Below are 8,365 nucleotides of genomic sequence, written 5' to 3' on the forward strand. Positions count from 1 at the left end.
GTTCCACCTTACAGCTTAGACCATCATCTTTGAAAAACAGTGCCGTTCGATGCTGTTAGGCTTCAACACAATGTTTTATAAGTGTAAAAATGAAATGGGGAAGAAAAGTACAGTCGGCTGGGGAAGAAAAGTACAGGTATTGGGGAAGAAAAGAACACCCTAAGAAACTAAAAGCGGGATGAAAATTGAATTGATCAAGGAAATAGATTGGATTAGGCGCGACAAGCAAAAAATATCTACACAAGTTATAGAATTAGACTCGAAACAAACAAGTTATTGGGCATTTGCGTGAAAAGGGGAAGAAAAGTACAAAAATGCTGTACCCACCTATCTCTGAAAAAAAGGCTTCTTGGACCTTCTGTGATGAGTCCATGTAGAATCAGAACCAATTGACCGATTTTGACGAAACTTGGAACTAATGGCAAGTGAAAGCTCTCCACTTTAGGGGTAAACGTGTATTGAGCCAAGATTGGTGGTCTCCTGGTTCGAACTCGCAATTCTTTTCGTTGTACTTTTCTTTCCCGGTGGTGTACTTTTCTTACCCTTTTCGAGGAGTTCCGAAATCACATACATTTTGGCATGTTGTACGTAATGTGGGGAACTATAATCAACAAACAGTGATCCCTTTCATTAGGAAGGCATTGGATTACATGTTCACGAGAGCAGAATAGTTGAATCCCCATTTGGAACTTCTGTACAGTGCAAAGTACGCGTTTTGTACTTTTCTTCCCCAACTTACCCCTACAACCTTTATTTCCAAAAGTTACTGCATAGTAAGTTTCATAAATATTGTATTGCATTGCCGCATGGTATCGTTTTGTCTTGGATCTGCACTGGCGAGCAGTGCCTAAAACGCCAACGAATTGGGAACAGTCGACCTCCCACAATTCAAGAAACAATTGATCCAGGAAGCGGAAGAAGGGGATAACTCAATTTTGGCCATTTTTGGCTGAGCGATAGCGAAGCCTGTTACTCCAGTGCGGTTCAAAAGTTTTGTCTGTCTGTCTGTCCGCACTACTCCTCCTGAACGGCTCGGCCGATCTCAATGAGATTTTGCACACTTTTTTGGTATGTCCTTGACTCGGCACACGCGAAATTTCACTATCCTAGCTCAACTGGTTCGGTTTTTATAGCCGAAAAACACCTAAAGAACGGCGAAAAATCGAGTTTTCTGCAGGCAGGTCACTTCTGTCTAAAAGAAAGGGGGTTCTGGGGGGGGGGGGTCTGAGTGCTTCCGACTAGAGCCCTAGAGAGGGGGAGAAACGCGAACTGCTGAAATGCTCTGCTGGATTTCTCATATTTTAGGCTCTTTCCGGCGGATGCTGTCTGGACAATTTCTCATACATAGTGAAAATGGCTGCCTCTGGTTGTGTCTAGATATGTCTGCTGCGAGACGCATGTTTACAACTAGAAGCTAACTTATTAGTCATTCTGATGCTTTGGTTTCAACGAGTCTTGCTTGTCGTGAAACTAATTATCAATACTCTCTGAAATTGCTGCATGCGGTACCTCCCGCTGAGCCACATTTACTCGTCAGTTGAGGGCCTGGCCTGTGCTCATCTTTTAGGCTGTTGTGACTTTGAACATCTATTTTATCCGCCCAATCCTTCATTCAAGTCTACCGAATTAATCTTCTCTCCAGGGAATAATCTCCGCCATGGTACGTTTCCATTGTAATGTTGCATTTTGATTTGTGTTAGTGTCATTGTGTTAACACAGTTGTTTATGACAACAGGATCCACCCAAATTCCAACTTTTGAAGCAAAAGTATCAATCTAACCAACAGGTTATTGATGAACTCCAGTCCGACATCAACTCCAAGCGACAAGAAATGGAGAAGATCCTTCAAGAGTTGTTGGATTTGAAAAGCGGTAACCCACCTAACCTGGATGTGAGTTGCTTAAGAAGACCTAAAACTCACCATAAAGAAAAAGGGATTCGAAAAATGTCTAAAGCTGTCAAGAGATTGAAAGTGAAGTGATCTGTGCTTTTTCTCATATAATTTAATTTTATTGGTTTTGTACGGTTTGATGTGTGAGCAAAGCTCAACTCTGCCTTCCCCTTTGAGACGATTGCTTAATGTGTGTTCAAACATGACGATATTTTTGTAAGGAAACTGTCTTGTTCATTAAAGGAAATTATAAACTAGATTATGAAATTGCGTTCAAAAGTTTCTAAGAAACCCTAACTTCAGAACAGAATTTCCAATGAGGAACATCAATACATTAAATAATATGTAAAATATCGCATTTGGTTATTATCAAAATTGGTGAGCAAAGGTTGAGCACAGTGCATGATTGTAATCCTTAATGAAAATAGAAAAGATAATTCTCATGGCACATTTATTTACTTATATAAGCACATTACAGTAATATTTATACATGCACATAAACATTTAAAATTGAGATCAACATTAAAATGAGTATTTAAAACATCTGAGATCATTAGAACACTTTCAACCACCACAGTAACACGCACATAACTATTTAAAGTTGAGATCATTCTTAAAATGAGTATTAAAAGCATCTTACATCATTGGAACACTTTCAACCACATCACAGTCATATTTATAAATGCAAAGACATTAAAAGAAAAGATACATACATAGGAGCATGCTAATTACAATTAATGCATCACAAAATCACAATATTATTTCTAATACGGTGCATTGCAACTAGTCAGAAATGCACTAGTTTAATAAATCACTAGTTATTGGATGAGAATACAAAGAAGAGAACATTATATTGATAATAATGCCCTGGGTTGCAACTCAACTTAAATCATACACGTACTGGTCTTCTCTGCGCTCCAGTCATCTTGTCCGCTGCTTCTCTCATTGCTGCACTTTGACTGCTGCGTTGGACAAGGCTGGGATTAGAGGCAGCTGCATCCCTCAAAGTTTCTCTCTCCTTTCTTCCATACTCCTTGAAGCGGGATTGAATGTGATGACTTAAGATCTTCCGGCATATTTTGTGGCAATCTAAAATTGTGGTGCCCTCCCACACATACATGAGGCCATCCACAAAATAATCCAGTACATCAGCACACTTGAATTTAGTAGCTACACCTATATACTTTCTGAGGGTCATTTCAGCTGTAAATACAGCCACAAACACTTCATCAGAAACCGAAAGAAGTAATGCATTGGAAGTATCTGTTCTTAAATGAGTGAATTCTTTCATCCTGGTGAACCTGGAATACGGATGCTTCTCTTGTCCAGAGTGCAGCGTACATCTTACACAGTTGGGGCAACAAATTGAGTTTGACTTCAGATGATGTATTACACTCCCAGCCATGTCATAAATAACACAGCGTTCCCAACGGGAAATAGACTGGAATTCCGACTGCGTTATTTTCTCGATTGGATTGGCTTGCAGCTCCTCCAAACTGTCAATGGCTTTGCTTCTGGCCCTTTCAAGTGCTTTCTTCCTAATTACTTCTAGCAAATCCACATCATTGCCCATGGGCTGCGCCTCTTCATAATCATAACTTGAACCAGCAACAGCTTCAGAAATTTGCGAAAGGGTGATTACCTTCAGATTATGGAGCAGGGCCACAGCATGAGGAACTGGTTGTGCCAATCTGATCATCGATATGAGATTTTCAATGCAGTCTGATGTAAAACGTCCAAGGAGCAAGTAACTGTAGTTTCGTTGATGTAAGAAGTACTCAATCAAATTCAAAAGGCCCTCACACAAAATCACGATGCCCCTCTGGCAAGGCTTCCAAGATGCTCCTACTCGCATAGTGTGAAACATCTTTTGAACTTTTCTTATCACTCCAATACATTTCTCAGTAAAGGCCACTTTGTATTTGGACACAGCCAAGGCTTTGCTTCTGTTTGTTACAATATCAAAAAAGGTGTTCAAAATGTCAATGAAGAAAGCTGTGGTCTTGTACGAAGGGTCTTCCTTTTCTTCAGCCAATGCTTCAAGGCCCACACTTGTCCGATGGCATATTACTGCTCGAGAAGTGGAAACCTTCATTTTTGCAAAATGTTTCTTGCAGTTTACAATTGCTGGCCTTAGACGGAAAGCAACTTTGAGCTGGAAACCTTCCTCAAACTCCATCAAATCCTGAATATGCCTATAACTTACAACATTTGTTGGTAAATTTTCCTCCTCCACTATTTCTTGAGACAGATAAATGAGAACATTGTTCTCCAACATAGCCTTGATAGCCTTCATAATGTGAACTGGATCTGGGAGAATTTGAACGGGTGCTGCCTCATTTCCTGGGATGCAAATAGTAGCATTTGGATCATCATTCCTGCCGCTCCCAACTCCAAATGCCCGCCACATTGCTAAGTTATCCGCTCCCATGTCAGATTGAACTGCACACACTTTCAGTCCTGTCTTGTTGGCTCTCACAATGGCTTCTTCAATTATTCCTTTGAAAGCATCTCCGCAGGCACTGCTTCCCTTTACATCACTGTTTTGCTTGTTGGTAAAATAGACAGCTATGGTTATCTTCCAACGCCAAGCTACTCCTGCCAACAACACAAGCAATGCTTTGGTAGCTCTGCCTGTATGAGTGGGAAAGGTTGCGTCACCAACAAACTGCTTGAGGCTTGGATCATAGCGGATTCCTTGTGCTATAGCCAGTTCATCAACAACAATGGAACAGTCTTTCATAAGATCTGGGAATTTCTTCACCATGGCCTCTACATAGTCTAAAACTTCCAGAAGGAAACCACTGTGAAACTTAATAAATTGAACTGCTTCCTGGAGGGTGCGGACTGATGGAAATAATGGCAACTCCTCCACAAATGATTTGTAGCCAGTTGTTCCGCACTTCATCTTCAAAATGAGACCTTTTCTTATCATAGAAGGGTCCCAGTTAATGCCTCGTGCATTCTTCCTTGAAAGTAACCTTCTCTGTGTTGGATGGAGGAATGGTGACCAAGTATCTCTATCGATTTGACGCTGAAGTCTGGCCTTCACCTTTTGCTGAGAAAGGTAACGTCTCTTCATTGAATAATAAGCTTTCACTCCTCTTGTTGCTACCTGACGTGTCTGGCCAAGCTCTTGCACGGCTTCGTTTTTCTGTTGCAAAGCAAGGTCTCTCTCCTTTTTTAGCTGCTCCAGCATGGCACTCATAGCTAACCGTTCTTCATTCAACCTCTTGATGAGCTCATCCTGGAGAGAAACCTTTCCCTCCAATTCAATCATGGCACTGTCCTAAAAAAAGAAAAAAAAACTGTTACAATGTTTAATTATTTTCCAAAGCAACAGACGGTGCATGAATGGAACTCACCTCTAAGTTGGACAGGCACTTTGGAGCAGGTGGGATCCCAAATGCAGCTGGAGTCAATGGAGTGGGCAATTCCTTAGCTGGAGAGAACGCAGCAGTAGGTGTGATCCCAGATGCAGCTGGAGTCAGTGGAGTGGGCGGTGCAGCTTGCCACAAATTCCTCGCAGCCTGGAAATGAAACACTTTGTTAAGAATACAGAAAGTGAAAAAATTCAAAGTGAGCGCAAGCTGGACCTGACTCACCATAACATTTGTGATGTCCTGTAGCATGGGCGTCACAGGTGTCATTGGCTGGGGCAATGACGATTCCTTAGCCGGAGAGAAAGCAGCAGTAGGTGGGGTCCCAGATGCAGCTGGAGTCAGTGGAGTGGGCGGTGCAGCTTGCCACAAATTCCTCGCAGCCTGGAAATGAAACACTTTGTTAAGAATACAGAAAGTGAAAAAATTCAAAGTGAGCGCAAGCTGGACCTGACTCACCATAACATTTGTGATGTCCTGTAGCATGGGCGTCACAGGTGTCATTGGCTGGGGCAATGACGATTCCTTAGCCGGAGAGAAAGCAGCAGTAGGTGGGGTCGTAGATGCAGCTGGAGTCAGTGGAGTGGGCGGTGCAGCTTGCCACAAATTCCTCGCAGCCTGGAAATGAAACACTTTGTTAAGAATACAGAAAGTGAAAAAATCCAAAGTGAGCGCAAGCTGGACCTGACTCACCATAACATTTGTGATGTCCTGTAGCATGGGCGTCACAGGTGTCATTGGCTGGGGCAATGACGATTCCTTAGGCGGAGAGAAAGCAGCTGTAGGTGGGGTCGTAGATGCAGCTGGAGTCAGTGGAGTGGGCGGTGCAGCTTGCCACAAATTCCTCGCAGCCTGGAAATAAAACACTTTGTAAAGAATACAAGAAGTGAAAAAATTTAAAGTGAGCGCAAGCTGGACCTGACTCACCATAACATTTGTGATGTTTTTAAGCACAGGGGTGAAAGGTGTCATCGGTCTTTCAGGTGAGACAGCACCATGAGTCGGCAAGGCCCTGGGCACTGCGTCTCGTCGCAGCTTTCGTGTTCCGTCTTCCCGCACCCTCTCAAACGCTAATTCATCGAAATGTTTCTAAAATCAAAGGACAATTAAATATTATTCTGCATACAAAGTGCAAGTGCGTTCTCGGTCGTGTCGCGACACGACAAAACACATTCTGGATTCTTTTGTTTCGCAAATGAATCCATGCGGCTTTTGACGCGTCGCGACACTCGACACGAGCGTGAATGCACCTAAGTAAAACATATTACTAACCTCGCAAACCGCAGTGTGGACGGAAAGGCGGACGCCCGGCAGGTGCCTCCTCCAAACGTCCCCGATTTTTTGGTCCTTCGGGAAACATTTAAAGAGGACACCTTGCCCGGGCCTGCTCGAGCACCCCGGCACTGAACACCTTGAATAGCCCATTTTGACCGCATGCGGAGCGGAATGGCGACTAATGACTACTAATGACTGCGCACACTGATGCTGGAATGACACGCGGAGCCGTCAGCTGTATCCTCTCACCGCGTGGAGCGCGCAGCCGCTGTAGCAGACGACGCGACCGGCGCAGATGGCTACTGCGCATAATAGTCAAAATGGCCGCTCCAATCAGGTGCCGCGACGCGGGTCGCGTTTCTCCCACTACTCCAGGGCTCTACTTCCGACTATGAGCGGGTGTTTGGATTCCCTCCCAGCTCTAAAAAAAGTTATGAAATTTAATATCGAAAAGAGTATGACCTTTCATAAACACGTTCTAAAAGTCATCTTTCATAAAACTGTTCTGAAAATTAAGACAGCGAAATGAAATTTAAGATTTTGGCTCTGAAATTTCAGAAACATAGTTATCAAAGTTCAGAACGAGATACATTCAGAACAGGCGTTATGAAAATTCAGATTGTCTTTTTAAAACTACAGAATGGTTCTCATATCATAGCAATGGCTCTGACATTCTCAACACATGTCAAAAGCTTGGCTGGGAAATAAAATTGTACAAGAGCTTTTGAAGAACCAAAATGGATTGTCTAGGAATGTACTTCCGAACCCGAATCCCGATCCCGCCCGAACTTACCCGAACCCGACAGTTCCGGAAACAAATGACGAGCGACGAGCGAACGACGGGCGAAACGAAACGTCAGTCAAGATGGCGCCGTCTCGCTCTGTTCGTTTCGTCGTCGTAGGCCAAACGTTTTAAATTTGTGTTATGATATCTACAATCTACCAAGGAGTTTCTCTTTTATGCTGTTAGCGTATGAGAGGTGAATTTCTGCTTCATAATGCCGAAGTTTTGGTTCAAGTAAGTTTGCCCAGTTCCCACTTCTGCTTCACTGCTTCAGCCTCAAAACCACTCAAAACATTGTGGTTTCTATATTGTACTTATAATTGTTCACACGCCTGCGTTCTCAATTTATTTGAAGAACAGCAATACTTTTAGTAACTCAAATGTTTCAATTGCAGTGGTCGGGGTCGTCCACCTTGACGGTACCGACGATTTGTGTGACCTAACCTAACCTACTGATCTGCATGTGTACTGTACTGTACAGTACAGATAGTTACTGCAGCCCTGCAACTGTCCCCGTCTGCGATGATTTCCTATGTACTAGTAAGTTATTTTATTCTAATTTAATTTAATTCTTCTGTGGAATAATGTTTTGTTTTCCTTTTAAAAAACTCAATGTTTGTCTGTTATTTGTATGATTCTAGGTGCGTATCATGGAGCGGCTGCTGCAGCGTGTCTGTTATTGGATTCCTGTTTGAATGTGGGACTAGCAGATACTGACAAGTAGATGGTAAACAACTCAGTTATATGGTGAGTGTTCAGTTACTATTTCTTTCTTTCTTTTTTTATTTTATGGAACCCAAGCTGTTTAAGAAGTGGCTCCAATCTGATGAAAAGATGTCTTTACTTCGATTTGTTCAGACTTAAAGATATCCTTAAATATAGTATTCAACATCAAAGCATTCACTTAAAAATTATGAGGCTTACGCATTTAGACCCAGTTGGAGCGACAAAATATGTGCAAACTTTTGTCGTTTCTTTTAAACATACCTTGCCCCTAGAATGTGAACGAAAATGGTTCATCTTAGCTTTGCTATC

The sequence above is a fragment of the Thrips palmi genome, unplaced genomic scaffold, assembly GCF_012932325.1.
Source record: "Thrips palmi isolate BJ-2018 unplaced genomic scaffold, TpBJ-2018v1 HiC_scaffold_7, whole genome shotgun sequence".
NCBI lineage: Eukaryota > Metazoa > Arthropoda > Insecta > Thysanoptera > Thripidae > Thrips > Thrips palmi.